We start from the raw sequence: 27,716 nt of genomic DNA on the forward strand, positions 1-27,716 counted from the left end.
TTATAAGACCTAGGCCAAAAGCTAGAAAGCTATTCATCAAAATCGGCCCAGTAATTTAGGCGCTACGGTGGAACACACGGAGTCGGATCGAAACATACATACATACACAGACTGCTAAAATCATAATCCTTCCTTTTGGCTTTACCGTAGTCGGGTAAAAAACTGGATCCACAGTTCACATGACTACTAAGCAAAGTTACAAACAATGTAATATGCTAGTTAGATTTATCAAGGAGAGTTTGTCTGACCGAGGCCAACGGCTCCCACTCGGAGTACCTACCTAGGCATCGTAAATCTAGAACTTGTCTAGACTTAGCTGCTGCCAACTTAAACTTAAACTAAGTGCCAAATTCGTGGGTGCAACAACCGATAGCGGTTATGAATTTTAATTATTAATTTATTTAAATATTAATAATTCACCGTAATACACTTGATCATCACAACGTAAATGGTCCAAATAAAAAACTGTTCAAGAACAAGTCAGTCTCGCACACGAAGGGTTCCGTGCTATAGTATAAGAATTACAACATTTTCTTAATTTTTAAATTTTTTTTATTTTTTTTTTATTTTTTTGTGATGTAGCCACAAATTCACGCTTTGCTGATTTTTCCCTTTACTTATGCTATAGCCTATGAGACCTTGCTGTATGCCAAATTTCATGATTCTAGGTCAACGGGAAGTACCCTATAGGTTTTGTTTTCATTGGTCTTGGCAGACGCGACAGACTGACAGACAGACGGAAGGACAACGAAGTGATCCTTTTTGGGTTTCTTTTCTTCTCTGGAGATACGCAACCCGAAGAATATTGAGAAAAGAGTCAAGGCAAACTTATAGTGAAACCATAACAAACTTGTAAGTTTTCTTTTTTTTTTCTCTCATTTAAAGAGCTGGGTCACTAGTGTGACCATGTGGCTCTGGTAGGTCCATACTAAGTTTTCTTTGTCACAACTAAACATTAACACTAAATGGAGTTTTAAATATTGAGGCGTATTACCTGACTCTTCTTCTATTTGCCAATAGTAGAAGAGTCAGCCTAACAGAAGTTCTGAATACACAGTGTTGAAAGCAGCAACACAAAGGTCACTATTGTCTAATGAATTGGTTGTTTTGCACGCTGATATTGCCAGAAGACAATAATTAAGCTTCTGCAAATCATTGAGACGCATAACATAGCTCATTTTAACGATCGTTCTGCCAGATAGATACCCATGTAAATGTTTATTTCAATAGATATCTTAATTTCTATTAAGTATTTGCTATACCAATTTATAAACCCCGGTTCGGGTTAGTAACACGAATACATTTGCATTAAACCGTTTAATTTATTTGCATTTGTGATCAATCTTTAATCAATTAGTCATGCAGTTGAAAATTATGTTAAAATGTTTATTCAAATTATGATGTATTCGATTTTAATTCATCAGTTTTTATTTGACATTGATACTCGTTTCAGTGCATTTACATTTCGCTCGTCTCGTTACTCGTCGTTCATGTGGGACTTGGGCGCGTTTGGAACCCTCCTAGCTTTAGTTTTAGGTTACGTTATTAATTATCACCACTATATCGTACAAATTTAACAATTTCGATCATCAAAAGGAGTGCAATTGTACCTACTTTGAATAAATGATTTTGACTTTGACTTTGACTATGATCGCCATGTCTCGCATGACCTCGCTACTGCGCGAGAGTTCGAGACGAGACCATAGATGAATGAACAGATAGAGTTCTCGCGCCCTAGTTCGCAACACGTCTCGCCCTTTATGGAATGTGTCAATGTTCTGACGGTATGTTTACACATTCGTCAAAAAGGGTGAACCTGACACGAACTACCTGTTCATACATTCGTCTCAGGTCTTATCGACCTGCGGCGCGATCCGCCTCGTTCTTAGCCGCAATGGCGAATATGTAAATGAAGGGTAATCACTTATCACGCCGAATGTATTTTTAAACACTGAAAATGCGTGTGACATCAGTAGCAAGATTCGGCCGCATCGACATAATCGAAGGAATGCTGTTAATATCAGCTGAGGTCGATGCTGAAGTATTTTCTACGGTGCGCCAGATACTTATGCGACTTACAAGTCTTGTAGATGTGTGTGTTCTTCTTTAGTTAATTCCAGGTTAATTCAGTGCTCGCTAAACCTTTAAGCTTGCTAAGGTCTTAGGTAAATTGAAAAGGGCGGGTAGCTAAATAAAGTAAGAGACCTTTTCTCATTCCGTTTATTAAGAAGAAAATACCGAAATATCCCAAGATTAAACCTAATCTCTTTTTGTGTGGATGCGTATAAAGGTAAATACTTATACTTATTAAAAACACACAAATACAACTAATTAAATTAGACATGAGATACCTTCAGCTTTCATAATTACCTACTCATCACCTCGGCAAAAAAATTATCGAGCTACTACTAAGCACTTGTCTCCTTTCGGAATGAGAAGAGCTTATGCCCGCCCTCCTACTGCTAAATATGCAGGAAAAGCCAGCCACCAAGCAAGCAAAACGCACCACCACCACGCAGCACCACAGAAATCCTAAAACCACTCTACGCACGTTTCGCGCTGACACCGGAGCATCCTCAGGAGATGTAGGTATATCTTACAATGCACCACATTGCAAAGTGACGATTATGAAAGTGAGGCGGTGCATATCGCATGCTGCATGTTGCATACAGATACATACAGATTTATCTGCTTTAGCGGATTATAGCAAACTAGCTGACACCCGCGACTTCGTCCGCGTGGATTTAGGTATTTCGAAATCCCGTGGGAACTCTTTGATTTTCCGGGATAAAAAGTAGCCTATGTGCTAATCCAGGATATTATCTATCTTCATTCTGAATTTCAGCCAAATCCGTCCAGTGATTTTTGCGTGAAGGAGTAACAAACATACACACACACACATACAAACTTTCGCCTTTGTAATATTAGTGTGATTAAGCTTTTGGTGCCTTGTACAAAACATTTTGAACATACTCTACACGTCTTATTTCTTTCAAAGTTATTCTGACTATAAAATAAATAGTAACAGTACAATGCAAGGCAGTTTGTTTACATTAAAGAGCATTAAGATACGGGGCTAAAGTTATCTCGCAATTTGTACACACTAATTTATATTGCTTTATTTAGGTACAAGCTCAGGGTACAAGAATTAGACAAGTTAATGTTATCAGAATAATAAGTACGAGTTAGGGTAAGGTACCCACTCGTACATTGTCTGCGCGGCCATGGAACAATGCGAATGGGTCTGTAGATAATGTGGCATATTTATGGTGACCGCGTAGTCATAGTCATAGTCATAGTCATAGTCATTTATTCTTGATAATATACACTATACGTCAATCCAATAATTCAATTTTTTTTTATAATAAAATGTCACAATAATTTTTCTTAAAAATATAGAATAAAATACAATAATAAATATTAATAATCAATTTTGTCTTCAATCTTTCTAAGTAGGAATTCATTATAACTATAGAAAGACTCTATATATAGAGAGACTTATATAGAAGAAGACTAGACTATATAGGAAGGTATATAGACGTATAAGCAAGCGTAGTGTGGGACGCCCTCCAGCAGGATGTACTGACGATTTAAACGGCTGGCGGGAAATGGCTGGATGAGGAAGGCTGAGGACTGAGTGTGGTGGCGCTCTTTAGGCCTATGTCCAACAGTGGACGTCCACAGGCTGATGATGATGGTGATATTCATGGTCTCACCATAAAAACTTAAGGTTTAACTAACATCACATATTAGTGTTGTTTTTATATCTTTTTGCACTCCGAACGAAATTATTATCCATCCCTAAATGAATTTTATGTAGAGACAAGCTATTCTTCAATTTTTTATTTTTGAGAAACCTTATTTCTTCTAAATTGAAGTCCCACGTAGCATTTCTTATCCTAATCGGAATCTCATTCAGTTGTATACAGAACAGATTATTTCATGAATATTTTAAATAGCAATTTGGAACCCCCGAATCAAGCATCTCATGCAAATCTTGCCGGCTCTTGGTAATTTTATTTATAAAGCTGCGTGCACAAAGTTTTTGTTAAACACTGGTTATTATTGCCACATGTATAATGATGCGTATACACATTCAATACAAACGCCGGCTTCGGTTCCACTCCGCTATACTAGGTGAGTGCTGAGTCTTACTTTCTCTTGACTCACACGTGTTTAAAACCCAGATAACTTTGGTTGTAAGTTGACACCACTCCTTTATAATGCAAAATATTACTCTGGCATTTGAAATACTTCGAATTCATTCATATATAATATATACTAGCTTATGCCTATGACTTCGTCCGCGTGAACTACCCAAACAACCGATTATTTTACTTCCTTATTTTTCATTTATATTTTTTTGAATTCTCAATAATCCCATCTGTCTGAATGTTTACGACACATTAATCTGCATACCAAATAACAGCCCAATCCGTTCAGTAGTTTGAGCTGTGTGTTGATAGATCAGGCAGTCATGTCAGTCAGTCAACTTTTCCTTTTATATATTAATTAGATTTAGACTAGACTCTCGCAATACTATATAATACCTACTTTATGAGCTGAGTGTTTACTAGTAGGACGAGTTCAATGTAAAAAGAAATAGACCTACCTAATACGGATCAAAAGAATGAAGTTCAAACTTAGTATACCCAACTATTTAGGCAGATCTGCTTGTGGCCACACCTTAACATTGCAAAAGGTAATCCCAGAGCTTCTGGTTGAAATCTAAATTATAAAGATAAGCTTGCCCATCTTTCTAATTATGTTCAGCTTGAATAACAAGGCAAAGAAAAGAAAATAAGCTTTTAGAAAGGTCAGGTTCATTTGTAGTTAGATAAGTTTTTATCATTATTTAACACTGCAATAAACCACTAAAGGAATGTTGTTCTATTCATAAAAAAATCCCTCCCACACTTAAAAGCTTGCGCTAGATTACAACAACAGTCCAACGAGTTAAAGAACTAACGACCATTCGGATTTCAGTACACCGCCTACACCAATAAACGATTGAAAGCATTAGATTGTCTTCTTTTTGGCCCTACAGCGTCTCCTTCCTAACCTTGCTCTATCTACTCTCTACTCTCCAAGTCAAGAAGGTAACTCTGAAACCATAACTCGTAGATACACAAAATAGAAGGAAAATATTGCCTTATTGCTAATGCAATCGCTTACAGACAGTGTAATCTAATAGTGTTGATTACTTAAACGAACTTTATTCCAGTTACATATTTTTTAATAATGCAGAACGGAAGGAATGTCATGTCGCGTCGATGCGACGCCATTAAAAACAGTTTCATAAAATTTATTGATTGCAAAAACGCCAGACAGATATTTTTCCATGGGAATAAATCTCTTGTTCCTGTCGCATATTTTTGTACGTAAAATATGGTGAGATAACATGTGATACTTTCGTTTTATTAATATTTGTATCAATATTTTGTTGGTTGCATTTTTTTATTCAAATGGAAATTCACAGATTCGCATTCCTTGTTCACATCAAAAACGAATTTTGGCAAAAACTTCTAACTTGGTGATGTTTCCAACTTGTAGTTATCTATATAATAATAAATAATTATATATTGTTGGTTTTTAAAAAACACAAAATAAGAAAACAATTACAAGTAAATAATTTCATTGCATTTCAAAAGCTCCATCCATCCATCTGAGGCTGCAATCATTTGCCAGCAAGTTTGATCAAGGTTTGGTTTGGTCTATAAATAAATAAAAACATATATAAAAAATTAAATAAAAATTGTTTTACTGTCGAAAAGCTTATGAGTAATCTTAAATATTTTTTTTATCCCATAAATACTAAATTCTTCATTAATTTCACTATACATAAGCCCATACCTACATAAACTGCGCTGAACTTACTAGCTACATCAGTACCTACTGAGAAAAACTTCTGTGTTACTTAAAGATAAAATAAAAGAAAGATGGCTTGGCCGCAATTGTAATTGAATAAAACATTAACAATGTTGAATTACCGATCGATGTAATAAATCGATGGACTATTCAATAATCAATTACATTTTTACAATCGAAGAAATAAAGACTGTCGTCGTACTCATTAGCTTACATAGCATACAGTGCTATCGCCTATAGTTAAGAGGACTCTCTCCGTCACTCGTTTCATACAATCGTAGTTCCAATTTCATTTGAATATTTAGCAACCAAAGTCCATGAAACTTTGCAGACATATTCTAGAAACTAATATCTATGTCTGTGGTTTTCCAGATTTCTGTTAAAATATTCGGTTTCAAAGTTACGCGGTCTTAAAAATTTTCATACAAATCTTTGAGCCCCTGTAATTTTAAAACTACATATTTTTAGAAAAATCTAAAACACCACAGACACAGATATTAATTTCTAGAATATGTCTGCAAAATTTCATGAACTTTGGTTGCTTAATATTCAAATGAAATTGGAACTACGATTGTATGAAACGAGTGACGGAGAGAGCCCTGTTAATAAATTGTCCCAGTTTTATTACGGCAAAGAAATAGGAGCAACAATGATATGCGTTTACTTTTAATGATAACGTTAAAGTAGAACAGTTAATAGTACCTAATTATATTACAGCAAGTTAGAGTAATTTCTATGTAAAATCGATCATTATATTAATACTAGAGGATGCCCGCGACTTCGTCCACATGGATCCGTGTAGTTTAAAAATCAGGTGGGAACTCTGATTTTCCGGGATAAAAGTAGTTTATATAAGTCCCCGGGATGTAAACTATCCATTCTATCTGCAAATATTTACTAAACGTCAAAATCAGTCAAGCGGTTGGGCCATGAAAAATGACACTCTTTCACATTATTAATTATAATTAATATTAATATGGATCGCTCTTCGATCGATATTCTAAAAAAAATACTTAATGAATAAAAATTATCAGGTATGAGAAAGAACACTATTAGAACACTAGCACTGTTTTGAATTTTTTTTACTTTAGGCATTTGGAGTTTGTAGACCTAGGTATACATTTTTGATACATGATAATGTTTTACAAAAATTTTATGTTTTTCATATAGATACAACCACGATACAAGCTATATGGAGTGCTGGAAAAAAAGGTTTTGGAAGGTCATATTAAACTTTATTAATTGAAGTTGGTACCACTTTGTCGGCTTAATGGATGATTTATAATTCAGCCACATACCCTCTACTCTCTAGTTGGGATGACCATATTAATGAAATTCCAGGCTAAACTGTTTAATTAAAGCTACAATTTTGGCAGTTTATTTTTTAAAACAAGTGGATCAGTCGTTCATTATTATCAAAATTAAGTTTTAATTTCAAGAGATGTGATATTGATATACAGTAACTAGGTAAGTATATCCACTCATGAACTTAAGACTGTTTGGTGTTTTTTTTTCCTAATATCTATTTGTTTATAACATATTCCGTCCAAAAAGCTTTGTAATAACTAATAATCGTGATGTAGAATACAATACCGGAGAGTGAATGATCCAGTTATTAATTTTATCCGATATCCTATCTACTTCTAGGTTAATCTAGTCTTTTAGGCAACAATAGATTTGTTACATCTATGGTCAGTCATTGTCGTCCTATGTAATACATAGTATGTATGATAATAATGAGTCGAGATATGAGCTTAACAATAGTCGCCTTTAGGACAATGTTCTCTCGCTTTTATCGACGCTAACCTCTTAGGGACCTTTCATATAGACCGTTTTCTTAATTTGCTCTCCCAGCCAGTCTATGAGTATGGCTCGGTCAAACGTTAACACCCTTCACCAAAACCTATGGATCTGTGTAGCAAAAGAACGTTTTCCGATGCTCTGATCTGGTCTTTACGAACGGATACTTAAAAAACTGTGCGATTATCTCTCCCTCCAAAGGCGCTTCAGTATATGCTACAAATGGCTAGTAGTATCTACATCCGAGAAAAGTAATAGCTATGGTCACCCTATTGAAATGTACATCGCTTGTAATATTAATTATGAGTCAATGGCGTGCCAATTAGTGGGTTTTTCACCTGATAATCATTGCGCTGGTGCAAATAGAAGAGCCAACAAGATGCAATATGCAGATGCGAAATTTTATCTGTACAATAGTGCACGCTAAAGGTTACTATGAGTCAAATAAGATAGACAATGTTATGCTTGTGGTATGTGCTAAGTAAGACATGATTCTTCTCTATTGGGTAAACACCGAGTAAACACTTACTTGCTTTTATATAATATAGATACAAGATAATGCCCGCGACTTGGTCCGCATGGATTTATTTATTTAAGAATCCCGTGGGAACTCTCTGAATTTGCGGGGTAAAAAGTAGTCTAATATCCGTCTCCACAGTACAAGATATCTCGGTACCTTATAGAGGTATTTATTTATAGGGGTTTGAAATTTCTGTAATCTAGCATAAGCTAGTATTTTATGTAGCCAGTAGTTTTTAACACAGTTTGTTTTTAAGTTAATATAAGTTATATTTAATTCGATTTTGGATCCTCTCGCGGCTAATATTGCGTTATTGCCGTCTCTTTCTCGGTACACTCTTCGGTTACTAACACTCTACACAGTGAATAAGTCTATCCTTCTCACATTTTTGCTTAGTTCTGTGTGGATCTAGCCCCGAAGATCGTATCGCGTCGATCTACGTTAGTTACTGTTGATACTGATTGTGATTACAGACAATCTACGATGGATGAAATTCTTTCATCGCAGACTTTTATAGCAGATAAGAGTTGCTTTAGATCAATCTAGATAAAGACGTAAGTCAGCAAGTCCTTAATCAGCACTTCGCATTCAAGTTGACCGTAATCGGTTGTTACAAAAAAATTGTCGATAAAGCTATGTTAGTACAGGGGTAATAGTTAAAGAAAAGTTTTTTTTATAGAATAGTCCAAACAGACCTAATGGCAAGTGACTATGCAGTCCTAATAAGTGTTTTTATTTATTGATTTCCATGTTACAAAGTAAGCTTGTACCTTGAAGAGAAGAAATTTACACCATACTCGTAAGTCGTATAATAAAAGGCTAAACTGGTCCCGAGTGTCTGACTGAATGACTGAATTATCAAAGCACAGCCTAAACCACTGGGCTTAAAAACTTGAAATTTTGCCAGTAGATTCCTCTAATGTAAGCGCCTACTACTTAGTAGGATTTTTTGAAAATTCCACCCCTGAGGGTGTTAAGAAGGGGATGAAAAATTGTATGAAAGTCCATTATTCCATCTCTACCGGGGCGGGCAGACTACCTTTCTACCTACTGATAGAATTGCAATTGTTAATTAAAAATTTATAACACCCCGACATGTGAAGGTAACAGTAACTAGAAAAGAGCTGATAACTTTGAAACGGCTGAACCGATTTTCTTCGATTATAGCTAAGAACACTCTCAATCAAGCCATCTTTCAAACAAAAAAAAAAAACTAAATTAAAATCGGTTCATTAGTTTAGGAGCTACGATGCCACAGACAGATACACAGATACACACGTCAAGCTTATAACACCCCTCTTTTTGAGTCGGGGGATAAAAATAGGCATAATCTAATTGAAGGTTTATGTACATGTCATTCACGTTAATTAACATCAAATAACTAAATCTCCCAAAGCCCAAACTCGGCGCCACAAATCCAACCGGTTTATTGAATGTAGGTTACATTTGCATACATATGGACATCAAATTATTATAATTGTTTTACGATTTGTAATTGCTCGAAACGCTTCCTTATTGGAAACCTTTTAACTGCGCGCCTTTTATGGAACGGTTAGTGGGCCGCTTAAAAGCTCTTTAATTTTTGTACCTACTAAATACTTTTCTAATTAAATGTTCTGTTTCTATTTAGGTGTTAATAACTACAAGTGTAAATTAAAAATTTATAACACCCCCGACAAGTGAAGGTTACAATAACTAGAAAAGAGCTGATAACTTTCAAACGGCTGAACCGATTTTCTTGGATTATAGCTAAGAACACTCTCGATCAAGCCACCTTTCAAACAAAACAAACTAAATTCAAATCGGTTCATTAGTTTAGGAGCTACGATGTCACAGACAGATACACAGATACACAGATACACAGATACGCAGATACACACGTCAAACTTATAACACCCCTCTTTTTGGGTCGGGGTTAAAAGCTAAGCAAAAGCGAAATAGCTATACGATATAAATCAAAATGTCTGAGATTTCAAAAATGACTTTTATAAAAGCTCATTGCTTTTCTAATAAAATATTTTGTATCTACTTAGGTGTTAAGAAATTAGCAGAATTGAAGCGGAAAATCAGTACCAATAAATAAATTGAAGTGTCTATCTCGAATTTAAAGAATGCCTTTTATAAAGCTTATATTTTTATTCTGATTACGTTCATTTTACATAGACATTTATTTATATATGTATTTTTATAAATGAACATAAAACACCTACAATGTATGTCTGTCTATTTTGAGTAATGATATAGGTACTAATCCATACTAATATTATAAATGCGAAAGTGTGTCTGTCTGTCTGTCTGCTACCTTTTCACGGCCCAACAGTTAAACCGATTCTGATAAAATTTGGTACAGGGTTATCTTATATCTCGGGGACGGACATAGGCTAGTTTTTATCCCGGAAAATCAAAGGGTTCCCACGGGATCTTCAAAAACCTAAATCTACGCGGACGAAGTCGCGGGCATCCTCTAGTAAAGAATAGTTTTGTTACTCTGTTGTGAGCTCAAATATTGGTTTGTCCGTTTATTGTTTGAAGATGTATTGTTTGCATCCAAGATTTATTTGCTTTTCGTGCCCATAAAACCATTTCCGACTATCCAAACATTTCCTTTCCATATTCAAAACAAAGCGCAGACAATAAATAACGAAACGATAACCGGCTAAGTACAGATTATCGATAAATCACATAGATTAAAACGCAACTGTGAAATCGCGGAGTTAGGCCTAAGTAAAGCCCGGAACTAATCGCTTATTCTGGACTCTAAAATGGCGTGCTTTGTGCGCGATTTTATGGACCGTGAAGTTATTGGGAATTCACCAGATCTATATACCGTGTAACGTTAGACAAATAAAATACTGTATCTACTCGTCTGTATTTTTAACCCCTGACCCAAAAAAAAGGGTGTTATAAGTTTGACCTGTGAATCTGTGTATCTGTGTATCTGTCTGTGGCATCGTAGCTCCTAAACTAATGAACCTATAGCTATAATCCAATAAAATCGGTTCAGCCGTTTGAAAGTTATCAGCTCTTTTCTAGTTACTGTAACCTTCACTTGTCGGGGGTGTTATAAATTTGTGATTTACACTTGTAATTGGATCAAATATTAATCGCACCGTAGCTTTTTGTAATTTACTGACATTTATCATCATCATCATTATCAACAGACAGACGTCCACAGCTGAACAAGGTTATCTTGCAGGAACTTCCACACGCCACGTGATTCGTTTGATGTCATCTGTCTGGACCGGGTATTCTACCGCTGCGCTTTTCGGAGCGAGGTTGCTATTTTAGTACCCTGGGACTCCAACGTCTATCAGTTTTTAGAACTATATCCCCTGTCCATTGGTTTCCGGTACGAGGTCGACATTCTAGTCTGCCTCTAAATTAGTTCTTGTCTGATCTGGTGGAAAGCTTCGATCATGGTTAGTTACCACCCTACGGCCAAATTAAGGGTCGAAAAGCATTTTAAAATTTCGGCTAGGCAACGATACGATGACAAGTAAAAATCGATTCGAAATTCCCTGATTTCAACTTGTGTCCGTATATTCTAAACATGCTGCCTGGCTTCAAGTTTTTACCATAACTTTATCGTAAACAATAAATCCCGCCAATAGGTGTTATTGTCACCCACGAAGATTGTATCGAGTTGCATATTAGAGGCCCATTCGGTATCACGTTTTCAAACAAAGCAGTAGCATTGTCCGTAAAAGATGTGGGCAGGAATGCCTCACGTGCCAAGAACTGTCCACATTGGGACACAATAGATAGCATAAAATAATACATATTACGTCAACTTCCTCTTAAGATGTGATGACCTAGTAGCATTCCAATGGACGATTCTTATAAAAAATTGTAGTGCGTGCAGTAGTATTTTGGTTCTAATAGCAACATTCGAGAAGAAACTATATATCTTTCTTTGCCGTATTCAGGGCCCTGCTTAGGTTTGTGACCTTTTCTATAAATTGTATAAGAAGTTTTAGTATTTACATAAGTATAATGCGTTGGACTCTAACATGTTTTTGCAAATTTTTTACTCTTTCGACAATATTTTTGCTAACGAGCCATTATAATAATTATCTCGCAACTACTCATGATGAAGTTTATTTTCAATTACATAGCTAAAGGGTAAGCAACGTTTACAAAAATGCCTAAAATAATCTAAAATAGCTACCTACCAATTCTAACCTTACAATTCCAAACTATTTTTAAAAGTATTATTGGCCAATAGAAAACGCATTCGGGATGCGGGCGATTTCTAAAACACTGGTGTTTTCACTCGTCCTTTTATCACCTGTTATAGGTAGGTGTTTCAGTATGCATATATGTCATAGGTTATTGAACGGGTCAGATTTTATTAAACAAGTGTAAATTAAAAATTTATAACACCCCTGACAAGTGAAGGTTACAGTAACTAGAAAAGAGCTGATAACTTTCAAACTATTTTATTATAGCTAAGAACACTCGATCAAGCCACCTTTTAAACAGAAAAAACTAAATTAAAATCGGTTCATTAGTTTAGGAGCTACGATGCCACAGACAGATACACAGATACACAGATACACAGATACACACGTCAAACTTATAAAACCCCTCTTTTTGGGTCGGGGGTTAAAAAAGCCTTGACGGATAAAACTTTTGCCAAAAAATCAGTAGTTGAGGCATATTCTAACTCAGTCGTATTATCATTAAACATAGTCACGTTTGTTCGCTGGATTACGTTTGTCAAGAAGATAATACAATTCTACTTTATAATGTAATTCATGAAAGGGACGTTCATTACCGTCATTAAAACTTGGCACGACTCGAAAAATATAGTCGTAATCATATAACAATTTGCTCGTACTTTTCTAAATCGTTCAAACAAGTCGTGTTAATTCAATATCATTTTTGGTCAGTACATTTACGTTTATAATCTAGTCAGTCAGTATTTAAGTAGTGGTTGATGCCCGCGGCTAAGTACATCCACGTGGATATAGGATGTAGGTTTTTAAATATTCCATTGGATATTCTTTGATTTGGCGGGACAAAAAGTAGCCCATGCCCATCCCTGGATGTAATCTATGTCTGTCTGTACCAAACGTCAAAATCAGTTATTAAAGGGATGGACCGAGAAAAGCAGATAAACTTTCCCATTTATAATATTAGTACTTATTTACTTGTTAAGTATGTAGTATGGATAAAGTGAATAAACGAAGGAATATTGCTGGCAAATATTTTCTTCACTATAACAACCTTATATCTGCAATAACATCCAAACAAATATGTGGTTATAGGCAATTCGCCCAGACAATGAACAAGTGCAATAAATAAAATGTTCTTATTGTCATCGCCGGCGACATAATAATAATCTAACGGGGTTTAGCATTGCAGCACAGTTATTGCGATTCTCTTTGCTTTGGGAGTTTAGAGGAGGTAATTGTAAATTGTGGGCAGCAATAATATTGTTACGTTTATAAGATACTGTACTACAGCTGACACTTGTAAGCAAGAAAGCTGAAATAGGGACAATATTTATTTTAAAATCCCTCAGTAACATTTATTAAACTTCTCAGCATCACTTTTTAGAAACAATTTTTAGGGTTCCCTAAACGGAACCCTTATAGGATCACTTTGTTGTCTGTCCGTCTGTTTGTCTATCTGTCCGTCCGTCCGTCCGTCCGTCCGTCCCACCCCACGCTAATATCTATGCGTCAGTCACTACGCGTATATGTATAACACACACAAGGGTTCGAATTCGTCTTCACTTTTTTTTGTATGTAATATGTATTATTTATTCTATGAGCTTTACCAATCTGGAAATATATACTTAACTAGCTGACGCCCGTGACTTCGTCCGCGTGGATTTAGTTTTTTGAAATTCCGTAAGAACTCTTTGATTTTCTGGGATAAAAAGTAGTTAGATAGTAGATAGTTAATCTAGGGTATAATCTATCTCTATTTCGAATTTCAGCCAAATGCGTTTATATGTTTTTGCGTGAAAGAGTAACAAACATACACACGAACTTTCGCCTTCATAATATTAGTGTGATATCATTGGATACAGCTATATCTCTGAGTTTTAATTCTAGAACTTTGAGATTTTGCCTGACGGTTTTTCTCTTAGTAGGTAAACGGTATATTCCTTGAGAAAGGATTTTCAGAAATCCCATTTGAACAAAGCCGGCGAGTCAAATAGTGTACTAAAAAAAAAAACAACAAAGAAAGTAGCACTAAAATTGATTACACCAATCAAACAAACAAGGAAGTCTAAAAATAATTTGTTTAAACGGTACCTAGATAATAATATAAATAGAATGAATTCAAAACAATGATTTGTTGGAAAGTTTCAATGTACAAAGCTATGTGTCTACCAGCGGTAACCATGCGGTAACCTTTCCGTTTTGATAAGATACTGACATAACACAATTTAATTACATCAATCGTCAATTGTCAAAGAAAGAAAGATATAGCTACATTTATCTATACTTATAACAAGATAAAGTTAAACAGCACTAAAACCCAACTTTTTTTTAATTAAAAAAAAATACCAGAGTACCAAATACCAAATACAATATACCAAAATAACAGATAACCCTCAGTGAGCAAGTCTGACTCGCACTTGGCCGGTTTTGTGGATGTAACACCCGTCAGGTCAATTTTTTCCTATAAAATGTAGCCTATGTCACCCGGACCATAATAACGAACTGATTGACACCTCATTCATCAAAATCGGCCCAGTACGTTGTTTCGATTCTACGATATCGGTGGGTTACTTTAATATTGATATAATCTGATTTAAAAATCTGGACTGAGCTTAAAATAAAAAATGCAAGAATATAAGTATAAAAAAAGGTTCTGTTTTCCATTTGGGTGTTGTAAAACAAGTCCTTTTTATAAGATTGAATCTGAACCGATTTATTTACCAAACGTAAAAAGCAAGATACATACCTACTTTAATCTTTAATCCCTAAGCCAAACAGTCTCAAAGTCACAGCCAAATATTACCGTGTCACAGCTCCCAATACCTACATGGAAACCTAAGGTGATAATTTAAACGCATAACTTGAAACGAATGTGACCAGGTTTTTACATCGAATATCATAAATTCGATTATGTTACCGTTAAAAAGGTACCATTACAAAAAAATATCGATTTAACGAAAGTAACTGTTAAACAACTTCAAAATACTCGACAGACTTCCAAATTTTATTTTTACCAATTTAATTACTTACTTATTTAAACAGTGAATTTACATGCAAATAATAACAAACAGAATCTTGCTAAGGGTAAGCGCACATCGGCGGATCAGGAGTCAATAAAAATAAGTTATTCGTTTTTTGTTTATTTAGCTTTATAATCGACTTCATTATACGAAACGAAGATATTATTCAACGCACGGTAGTTTATTGTTAGTAAACCAGAGGTATAAATATTTCTTGCTTTTACATAAAAATTTTGATAACTAGATTTTTTTTAAAAATCCCATTTATTTCCAAGAATGCTGATTGCTGGTAATTTTTTGCATTTCATCGCTCAGCTCATTAATTTTGGATAACCTAACAATTATAATGCAAAAAAGTGTGTTCGTTTGTTGGTTTGTTGCCTGTTGGTTCAATCCATCAAAATTCAAAAAAAAAATTCAAAATTCAAAATACTTTTATTCAATTAAACTTTTACAAGTGCTTTTGAATCGTCAAAATGATCTACCACTGGTTCGGAATTCCGTTCCTACCGAGAAGAACCAGCAAGAAACTCGGCAGTTGCTCTTTTCAAGTACTCAATTTACAATTAAATAATATGCCATCGATGGTTCAATTACTTCCAAGACTCCAACGGAGCAACGAATTGACGTGATTAATTTTTTACAAGGGTATATTTAAGCCCTGGAGAGTAATATATAGGCTACTTTTGGGTCTGGATAATTAAAGGATTCCCGCGGGATTTTAAATCCACGCGTATGAAGTCGCTGACATCAAATACTAGATAAATGAAGACATCACTTTTGCAACAAAAATGACTATTGTGTAATATTATGAAGTGATTTATCCCAGATATTAACCGAGGTTTACGCTTAACTAACGGTCAATTTAGTCCTGTGATTCGTCGCATTGGCAGAGGTTACGGGGCCGCCATTCAACCGGAATGTTCGGAATGGGGAACAGTTTGCACTCCAACAATGACCGCATTCACAAAATATTGGATAAGCCATAAAATATTCATAATTCCTACAACAATGAAATCATCCGAATCAATGCACCCCTCTATAAATACGTGTAATAAACATATTATTATGTTTTGTGCCTAAAAATAGTGCACAAAGCCCAATTTTCGCGCACAATGTTCAGCAGATTGTGTATTTATTTATGCAGATTTTATGTTCACTATTTGTTTGTATAAAATATGAATATTAAAATACTTAGGTCTCTTTTTTGGCCTGGGTTTATTCCCCGCACATAAAACTCGTGTCCATACACGATATTTGCAATACAACGGTCTTATGCCAATTTTTAGGGTTCCGTACCTCAAAAGGATAAAAGGAACCCTTATAGGATCACTTTGATGTCTATCTGTCGTGTCTGTCAAGAAAACCTATAGGGTACTTCCCGCTGACCTAGAATCATGAAAGGCAGAGGTAGGTAGGTGTTATAGCACAAGTAAAGGAAAAATTTCAAAATCTGTGAATTTGTGGTTACATCACAAAAAATAATTTAAAATATGTTCATGAAAAACTAATTAGTATTTTCAAATTTCAAATTTCAATTTTCAAAGTAAGATTATTATACTAAGTGGGGTATCGTATGAAAGAGCTTTACTTGTACATTCTTAAACAGATTTTTATTCATTTTTATGCATAATAGTTTTTATTTATCGTGCAAAAGGTCGGGAAAAATACCCGAGTACCGAACCCTCAAAGCGCGAGTCTGACTCGGGTTTTTAACTACATTATTATGTGCAATTTCTATGTAATGTGCATTCGTTACATATATGCTTACCTAATTAGCAATTTCAAAACATTTATCTTCAAATCTACAGTTTTTTAATGGATTTTAGGCCATGTTGAGAGAAGATCGTAATAAAAGCTTGATGTAAAAGTTGGTTATGATATGCATTGCTATAACAATGCATCGTTATGTTAAGATAACTACATTTAAATTATGCAGCATGCTTCTAAACAGTAAATAACTTCGCATCGCCAGTTTAATTACTAGACTTCATAAGCTCGTTAGAGCTATTTCAAAAACTGGTTCCATCGTCTGCTAGATTAAAATATAAAATCGTAGCGATGATTCATGCTAATTGTCGTTTGACAATGGTGATCGCACATTAGTATCCAACGCATTTACGCGAACCACGGTGTACCGTACGTACCTACTTGGCAAATTAAATTTTTTAGGGTTCCGTGCCTCAAAAGGAAAAACGGTCTGTCTGTCTGTCCGTCTGTTGTGTCTGTCAAGAAAACCTATAGGGTACTTCCCGTTGACCTAGAGTCATGAAATTTGGCAAGTAGGTAGGTCTTCAAGCACAAGTAAAGGAAAAAATCCCAAAACCGTGAATTTATGGTTACATCACAAGAAAAAAATTAAAAGGTGTTTCAATTTTCGAAGATAACTATACCAAGTGAGGTGTCATATGAAATGGCTTTACCTGTATATTCTTAAAAAGATTTTTATTCATTTTTTGCATAATATTTTTTTGATTTATCGTGCAAAATATCGGAAAAATACCCGATTACGGAACTTAGGTTGTAACGGTTGCTAGGTTTTAAGTGGTGCAAGAAGAAATTTGACGGGCTGAGAAATATTTGACACGTCCTATTAGCTTGCGGCGTGGCGCGTACCAACTTAACCGACTTATGTGTGATAAACTTAAGAGGGCTCTCTCCGTCACTCGTTTCCACTCGTTTCATACAATCGTAGTTCCAATTTCATTTGAATATTAAGCAACCAAAGTCCATGAAATTTTGCACATATATTCTAGAAACTAATATCTATGTCTGTGGTTTTCCAGATTTCTGTTAAAATATTCTGTTTCAAAGTTACGCGGTCTTAAAATTTTCATACAAATCTTTGAGCCCCTGTAATTTTAAAACTACATATTTTTAGAAAAATCTAAAACACCACAGACACAGATATTAGTTTCTAGAATATGTCTGCAAAATTTCATGGACTTTGGTTGCTTAGCATTCAAATGAAATTGGAACTACGATTGTATGAAACGAGTGGAAACGAGTGACGGAGAGAGCCCTGTTAAGATTTTTTCTGTCTTCTCATTGCTATTAATTTGATCTCATGTCAGTCAGTTTGTATTAACAAAAAATAGCTTACAATAATGTTATAGAGTCGATGCTTTTTGTATTGAAAACAAAAAGTGTTAAAAATGATTCAATATTTTATTGATCGAATTTCGTGTTGGGTTGCGTAAGCTGTTATTATGTTACATAGGTCAGCTACATCGGTAATATAATTATGTTCGGACTAAGGGGTAATTGCACTCCGTATCGGCATAGAACTTCAATTTGACAGCTGAAGGTGATAGTAGACTTCAGTATATGTACGATTGGATACAGAACAGTGGAACAATTCAAACTCTAATACCACCTATCGTGTTACAAAATCGTGCATGTAGTAGGTACTAGTTACAATTGGTTAGGTATCAACTTAACACCTGCATAGGCACTTTAAGGCTCGTGCATATTGCAGCGGAGACGAAGCGCAAAGACGCGAAATCGAAAATTTCACCCACGCCGATTTATTACGCCGAATTATCGTTGCCGAAATTCAGTGGCGTCCACGCATCGGTGACGTTCCGCATTCACTACATGCTAGAAGAGTTTCAATTCAGTTTACTTTGAAATGTTTTGGAAGACGCGTCGCTGCGCCCGAAATTACACCAATATGTTTCGATCCTAAAATCGCTTCGTATTGCAAAAGGGAGAAGGGATGCGTTACTACAGCGCGCGGCTTCAAAAAGTTCATAATAACAAGCATATATTATCTAAGTATGTAGTATACGTGTACGTCACACTGTCTGTGTCACTAACTCACTAAAGTTTTCGGATAGTAATGACTAATGATTTTAATGCAGTCTCATTCTTCAGTCTTTACTCTTTAGTGATAGCATAGGTTAGCAAAAAAGAATTTAAAAAAATAAATTTTTGGTAGGATATCAAAACGCCCTTGATACCGGTTTTATCAAGTGATCTATTTTTTATGAAAACATCGCAGTAAGCAATAAAATCGTTCGATAACCCCGAGATTAACGAGCATCCTACTAACAAAGCGCGCATTGACAGACATCATAGATCCCCAACAACGAAATAAAACTACGTCGTAAATTGTACCCCTTACAACGATTTTACTGCTAGACCGATAAATAACGTTAACCGATTGTGGGGAGTAAAGTAAAAAAACGGAGGATTCAATAATAGCTATATTACTTTCGACGCAAACGCGTGCTCGGAGTGCTGTTTATTAGTACGTGAAATAAGGGTGAGCACACGTGGTAAACAGAGCCGGTACAAGACAGTTTTTGCCTTATACTTTGAATCTATACATCCGTAGACTGACTTCATTACTAACTAGCTACCTTTAGTCTTTTATATAAGTCTTTATTCCCCATCCGATGAGAATTTAAAAAAGTCAGATCTACATTATAAAGGGAAACTTTAAGCATTTCAGCTTTCTAGGTCCAAGGGTTTGGGCTAGGCATTGATAAGTCAGTCAGTGAAGTCAGGATTTTCTTGCAATACCTATGTATTAAAAATCTTAAAATATTCAGTAGGCAGTGTGACAAAAAACTATTGCTAAAAATTGGGACAAAAACTGCCAGCATCTGGTTTCTTTATACCTATATCCTTTACCTTTAAACTAATTGTTACTCTGTGAAGACAGAATAAACAAAGAACTGTACGATTGAAAATTAATATACAATTATGAGTGTCAATTTCATCGTCAAATCAGTCATTGATAAACTTTCTTGTACAAAAAGTCTGTAGTTTATGCTCGCCCTAATTCGAACGGTGGTCTACAATTGACGAACAGCATTCACGAAGGTATAACCTAGCATTATTCAGTGCATTGATTGAAACCCTCAATGACAGATGGCTTATACAATAGGCGTATACAACGCGTCATTGTTAGCCCAATTTCCTATCGAAATGCTCTAGGGGCATTTTTGCGTATTCATCCTATTTCGCTTCTCTCAATGTTTCCGCAATCAAGCTACCGGATTAATAGCGATTATGATTATGATTATGACACTCGGGGATAATTGGTCCGGCGAAGGTTCCATGGCTGATTATATCTCACCATATCGAACCATGCGATGCCGGCGAGGAGCGATGGATCTAGTGGAAAGTGGAGACCACGAAATCTAAGCATAGTGCGCTGGGTTCCTTGTCATATCAGGGAGACAGCATCAAGACCGGACCGAAAAATGAAACTCTCTTATCGAGAGTTACATTTTTGTTCCGTTTGCTGTAGAGACCCTGGGCCCAGGGCATCTTAGTGCTAAGAAATGTTTACGTGACATTTTCACTCATCTCGTGACAGAAGGGCTGGCTCATTTTTTGCGCAAAGGATCAGCCTGGCTGTCCATCGCGGATATGCAGCCAGTAGGTATTCTTGACACCATGCCACGCAGGGATGATTTGTATAGTAATTTGATAAAACTAGCTTTATTAAGTTTTATTGTAAAGTTTTCAATTTTAAAAAAATTACGTAATAATTTCGATAATCTATTGTACGTGTACGTAAACTAGCAACATAATAATTATAAAGAGATACTAATCTTAGCAAGGAGTGTGAAATGTGTTATTAATTAGATAGAAAATGCTTCGTATGCTTGAGTGAATATGATACCAGTATCCATCACATGGAAAAGTAAAAGTGAAAACTGCAACAAAGATACATACAAGTACCTATTCGAGACCAGTCTAGTACGAGTATGTAATTTCGACTCATCGTGAAAAACAAAGGTATTAGAAACTGTATGATACTAATAAGAACAAAAGAAAATTTTACTAAAAGACTTTATTTATTTATTTTTTACAAAAACTAGTTTTACATTTATTACTTCTTCTCTCTCCATCCTGAGACTCTCTGAGTTTAAAAGCTTTATATCTACCTTAGTGTAGCAAACATTACATTACACATCTTTCTTTATTAATACAATATAGTCTTATGTAATTGTGAAAAAATACACATTGCTCTCAAACTAAAACAATGGTTTTCGTTTTATAAAAGCTTTCTTTTCTTTTCATATTTTAGTCAGTTACTTTTTTAAGACGCAATATTGAATTATTTATTCATTCGTTTCATAAACATCGGGATTATTATTTAAGTTTAGGATCAAAAGTATAAAATCTAGTATTAGGGTTCCGTACCTCAAAAGGAAAAAAACGGAACCCTTATAGGATCACTTTGTTGTCTGTCTTTCTGTCTCTGTCTGTCTGTCCGTCCGTCCATCCGTCCGTCCGTCCGTCCGTCCGTCCGTCCGTCCGTCCGTCCGTCCGTCCGTCCGTCCGTCCGTCCGTCCGTCCGTCCGTCCGTCCGTCCGTCCGTCCGTCCGTCCGTCCTTCCGTCCGTCCGTCCGTCCGTCAGTCCGTCAGTCCTTTCGTCCGCCGTGTCTGACTCAATATTAGGTATATACGAAAAAAGTGAAAAGGAAGGTTAGAGGAAAAAATCTCAAAGACCTTTTGGTTCGTCCTTTTATCACGCCGCAACGTAGCAACTGATCGATATGATATTTTGCATGGATACATCTCAAGACCTGATAGACCTCAAGAGTGATATAGGCCACATTTAACCCGGAAAATCATGGAGTTCCCACGAGGTTTTAAAAACCGAAATCCACGCCGATACGACCGCGGGCATCAGCTGTTATATTCGAGTAAATAAATTTTTCAGTTCAGTTTATAATTATTTTGTCTTATAAATTAAAAAAATGACACCGCTTCTGTATCGTTAAAGTCAGTAACCCGACGCTCATACTAATTTATTGTTCGGTCATAGATTTAATCCCACCAAAAACATTTCATGTAAAAAGTTAGCCAAGACTCACAAGTTCATAATGTTTTCACTGTTAAAAAGTTATGAGATCTCTAGTAGAGCCAAGCCCCTAGCTGAGCTTAGATTTGTGCTGGCCGTGGGACCTATCCCAAGTCCAAAGTAATATAGCTATTAAATGTTCTTGACTGTATCACATTTATAACAATAAATAACAAATCACTCTACTTACAAGCTCTGATTCTACAAACCCTATATCTTGGTAAAAAAAGACGGCTTGGCCGTTTAATAACTTTTAACGTTTAATATGTTATGTCATGTAATAGTTTTACGAACATTAAAAGGCCAAGCCGTACTTTTTTTACCAAGATGTAGGGTTTGTAGAATCAGAGCTTGTAAGTAGAGTGATTTGTTATTTATTGTTATAAATGTGATATAGTCAAGAACATTTAATAGCTATATTACTTTGGACTTGGGATAGGTCCCATGGCCAGCACAAATCTAAGCTCAGCTAGGGGCTTGGCTCTACTAGAGATCTCATAACTTTTTAACAGTGAAAACATTATGAACTTGTGAGTCTTGGCTAACTTTTTACATGAAATGTTTTTGGTGGGATTTCATTTCTTTTTGGCAGGTGCCCTAAATTTTTTTTGGATCTATTTCTTGTAGGTACATCATTTTCATGGCCCACTCTCTATCGTTACCTCTTTTTTTAAAAGCTTTTATTCAACTTGCAATGTACTCGTATGTAAATATGTTTGTTCGGGTGGAATCTTGCAACTCAATTTTGAAGCAGATATACCAAATTTCAGTCTTTTAGGACTTCAGGAAACACAGATACTTGGTACGTTTGATAAATCTGCCACGGACATCTTATCCTGTAAACTTTAGTATTCGAGCAACAGATTTTACAGATATGCATCTCATATACGAGGGGATGAAGGGGGACCCGATTTCTTAATTTATCTGTTGTTCATAATTCTTGAAATTCCTACTTAATGCCAAATTTCAGCCTTCTAGAACTTCGGGAAGTACCCTAGAATTACAGACTAGAAGTTTTGACTGTCAATAAATCTGAAACTATAAAAGCTAGACAATTGATACTCAATGCGTTTAATCAATCTGCCAAGGACATCTTATCCTGAAAATATCAGCATTCTAGCGACAGAATTTACAGATTTGCTTTTCTCATAAGAGGCGTAGAGGGGGGGGAAATTCCAATTTCTCAATTTTCCTGTAGTTTGTATGCAATTTCTAGTCTACATACCAAATTTCAGTCTTCTAGGACTTCGGGAAGTACCCTAGAATTACAGACTAGAAGTTTTGACTGCCAATAAATCTGAAACTATATAAGCTAGACAATTGATACTCAGTCCATTTAATAAATCTGCCAAGGACATCTTATCTTGAAAATATCAGCATTCTAGCAACAGAATTTACAGATTTGCGTTTCCCATAAGAGTCGTAGAGGGAGGAAATTTCCAATTTCTTAATTTTCCTGTAGTTTGTATGCAATTTCTAGCCTACATACCAAATTTCAGCCTTCTAGGACTTCGGGAAGTACCCTAGAATTACAGACTAGAAGTTTTGACTGTCAATAAATCTGAAACTATAAAAGCTAGACAATTGATACTCAATGCGTTTAATCAATCTGCCAAGGACATCTTATCCTGAAAATATCAGCATTCTAGCGACAGAATTTACAGATTTGCTTTTCTCATAAGAGGCGTAGAGGGGGGGAAATTCCAATTTCTCAATTTTTCTGTAGTTTGTATGCAATTTCTAGTCTAAATACCAAATTTCAGCCTTCTAGAACTTCGGGAAGTACCCTAGAATTACAGACTAGAAGTTTTGACTGTCAATAAATCTGAAACTATAAAAGCTAGACAATTGATACTCAATGCGTTTAATCAATCTGCCAAGGACATCTTATCCTGAAAATATCAGCATTCTAGCGACAGAATTTACAGATTTGCTTTTCTCATAAGAGGCGTAGAGGGGGGGGAAATTCCAATTTCTCAATTTTCCTGTAGTTTGTATGCAATTTCTAGTCTACATACCAAATTTCAGCCTTCTAGGACTTCGGGAAGTACCCTAGAATTACAGACTAGAAGTTTTGACTGTCAATAAATCTGAAACTATAAAAGCTAGACAATTGATACTCAATGGGTTTAATCAATCTGCCAAGGACATCTTATCCTGAAAATATCAGCATTCTAACGACAGAATTTACAGATTTGCTTTTCTCGTAAGAGGCGTAGAGGGGGGGAAATTCCAATTTCTCAATTTTCCTGTAGTTTGTATGCAATTTCTAGTCTACATACCAAATTTCAGCCTTCTAGGACTTCGGAAAGTACCCTAGAATTACAGACTAGAAGTTTTGACTGTCAATAAATCTGAAACTATAAAAGCTAGACAATTGATACTCAATGCGTTTAATAAGTCTGCCAAGGACATCTTATCCTGAAAATATCAGCATTCTAGCGACAGAATTTACAGATTTGCTTTTCTCATAAGTGGCGTAGAGGGGGGGAATTTCCAAAGTCTTAATTTTCCTGTAGTTTGTATGCAATTTCTAGTCTACATACCAAATTTCAGCCTTCTAGGACTTCGGGAAGTACCCTAGAATTACAGACTATGAATTGTGATGATCATCAATGAGGGACGAAAACGGCGTATTTTAGGTATCTATAAATCTGTAACCATAAAAGCTAGATATTTGATACTTAGTATATTTGGTAAATTTGCTGAGGACACCTTATACTGAAAATTTCAGCTTTCTAGCGTCATCCAGACCGAAGTTATGACGGGTCGAAAATACGGCGAAACACTTCGAGAAAAAGGTACGTAGCGCCCCGGCCGCCGTTTGGCTCGTCTTGGCGGGGGCACTGCCGTGCCCCCTGAAATCACCGAGAACAAATTTCTTTCGGATAGCGTGAGATGAGCGCCACTTTCCATTACAAAATACTTTGTATAACTATTGTTACTTAATTAGAATTTATGACTTAATCTTACACGTTCCATAGTCACTAGCTTTTTTCAACGACTTTGTTTGCGTTTACGTAAAGAGGGGTTTCTCCGTCACTCGCTTCATACAAACGTAGTTCCAATTTCATTTGAATATTAAGCAACCAAAGTCCATGAAATTTTGCAGACATATTCTAGAAATTATTATCTATGTCTGTGGTTTTCCAGATTTCTGTTAAAATATTCGGTTTCAAAGTTACGCGGTCTTAAAAATTTACATACAAATATTTGAGCCCCTGTAATTTTAAAACTACATATTTTTAGAAAAATCTAAAACACCACAGACACAGATATTAGTTTCTAGAATATGTCTGCAAAATTTCATGGACTTTGGTTGCTTAATATTCAAACGAAATTTGAACTACGATTGTATGAAGCGAGTGACGGAGAGAGCCCTGTTAAACTATAGCAATGGTCATAGCAGATATTTGACCACTGCAAGCTATAATATCATAGTAATGTTAAACGATAATTCATTTTCCGTGATACAGGAGGTGATGCTATTGCTGTTTACATTATCGACAACAGTGAAAGTAAATAGGTATAGTTATATCTATGATTCACGGGTAATTTGCCGTATTGACTTTCATTATTGTGGCCAAATGGGGCGTGCACGGCAAATAAACTAGATAATGGTAACGAACATTACATAATGTTTATTATCTAAATCCATATCCATACTAATACTATAAATGCGAAAGTGTGTCTGTCTGTCTGCTAGCTTTTCACGATCCAACCGTTTAACCGACTTTGATGCGTATGAGTTAGTTTACCTTACATCCCGGGGACAAACATAGGCTACTTTTTATCCCGGAAAATCAAAAAATTCCCACAAGGCTCATCCGTTTATCCAATTTACATACCTATATGTGTACAGAGATAGTTTGCGATCCGGAAATTGACATAGGCAACTTTTTATCCCGGAAAAGCAAAGTTCCCACGGGATATTTAAAAACCTAAATCCACGCGGACGTAGTCGCGGGCATCATCTATTTACCTATTGTAGTTAGTTCAAAAAAAATGGGCATCTATCGGTTGACCACGAATGATGGTGATAAAACAAGAGAGATGGCATTCCAATACCTAACTAGATTAATAGTAGATATTAGAATGAAGTGCCTCAAAGTACTTAGAGTGGTAATATGGCCGTGGGCGAAAACACTGATTCATGGCGGACAGACGTCCCACTTGACTAACACGAGAATGGACAGACGACAAAGATTTAAAGGACAATAATTCCCGTCAATACTCATTGTCCCTTGAATCTTGATGTTTCTATTGTGTGGAGATAAGAAAATTTATTACAGTATTCGTAAGGTTAAGGAATAATGTGACCTAAGGAATAAAGATTTCGAAGACCTTCCGCGCAGTGGTAAATACTGAGTCCTGTTGTCTTGTAAGTTGTAAATATGTGGTCCCGGATTCGATTCTTGGTACAGTCAATTTAGGAAATTACAATTTCGAAACTGACTCAGATCAGCCCCCCAATTGTGTAAGAAAAACGTTTCATCGTTATCGTAATCGGTAGCAAATTCTGCCTCTTGATTGGCTGTGAAAAAATGTAAAGCGCGAATCAACCAATCACAGGGCAGTATTTGCTGAAAATAATGATGAATAAAGTTTTCCTTACACAATCGGAGGGCACATAAGTTGTGTGGCTTTGCTAGCAGATATTAGGTACTAGAGACACTAATAGCCTACAGGCAGAGCCGTACTGCTAATGATTTCATCATGATCATCATCATCATCAAGCCATTGCTGGCTTGCTACTGAGTGGGGGGCTCTTCTCTGAATTAGACGTAATTAGGCTATAGTTTACCAAGTGCAAATTGGCAGACTTCACACACTCTCGTATTTTTTGGTTATTAATTTATTAATATAATATATCTCATTTATTTATTTTGCACATTTTACCCTATTTAAAAAAATGCAATTTACAGCAATAACAAAAACAACAAACAATAAAATAACAAAAACAACAGAAAAAATTACAGAAACACAGAAAGAACAAAAAATTAAACAGAACAGCAACACCAAAATCAATAAATTACAGAAACAAAAGAGAAATAAAATAACAGAAACAACAGAAAACTAAAGTAACGGAAGAAAAAAAATTTTTTTTGGTAATTTTTATTGCATAGGTAACTACGTGGTAACTACGTATGCGTACATTATGTTTATTTACTTTATTTAATTAGCACACCCCTTCCGCTTTCTTTAATTATTATATAGCTCAATTACCACTGACTCACTCACTCATTGACATAATTGTTCTCCTAGAAAGAGAAGGAAAATGATATAGTGATTTAGGGGAGATGTGTTCGGATTCGGGAACCCTCTGGGGAAAAATTATGACATTTCAGAAAAACAAGATGGCGGCCGATGTGATTTTTGCAGCTCCGTTGTTTTCCAACCGATTTTGTTGAATTTTGCAAACTTTGAAGAAAGTAGTAAATGAATAACAGAAAATGTGGAAAAAATTGGAAAAACAAGATGGCGGCCGAGCCGTAGCGTTTTCA

At 35.6% G+C, this 27,716-nt stretch overlaps 1 protein-coding gene and 1 long non-coding RNA gene across 6 annotated transcripts in view; one reads left to right on the plus strand and one right to left on the minus strand.

Annotated features, from left to right (window-relative positions):
• The window catches only part of LOC123873606 (rap1 GTPase-activating protein 1), a 375,763-nt gene that overhangs the window by 183,325 nt on the left and 164,722 nt on the right, over positions 1 to 27,716 (minus strand). The window lies entirely within an intron of this gene.
• On the plus strand, positions 1,411 to 26,850 carry LOC123873623. Its single transcript, XR_006797724.1, has 3 exons — positions 1,411 to 1,423; positions 5,097 to 5,099; positions 26,673 to 26,850. It is a non-coding gene; the product is annotated as an uncharacterized LOC123873623 (long non-coding RNA).

This window comes from Maniola jurtina, chromosome 17 (genome assembly GCF_905333055.1).
Source record: "Maniola jurtina chromosome 17, ilManJurt1.1, whole genome shotgun sequence".
In the NCBI taxonomy this organism is placed as follows: domain Eukaryota; kingdom Metazoa; phylum Arthropoda; class Insecta; order Lepidoptera; family Nymphalidae; genus Maniola; species Maniola jurtina.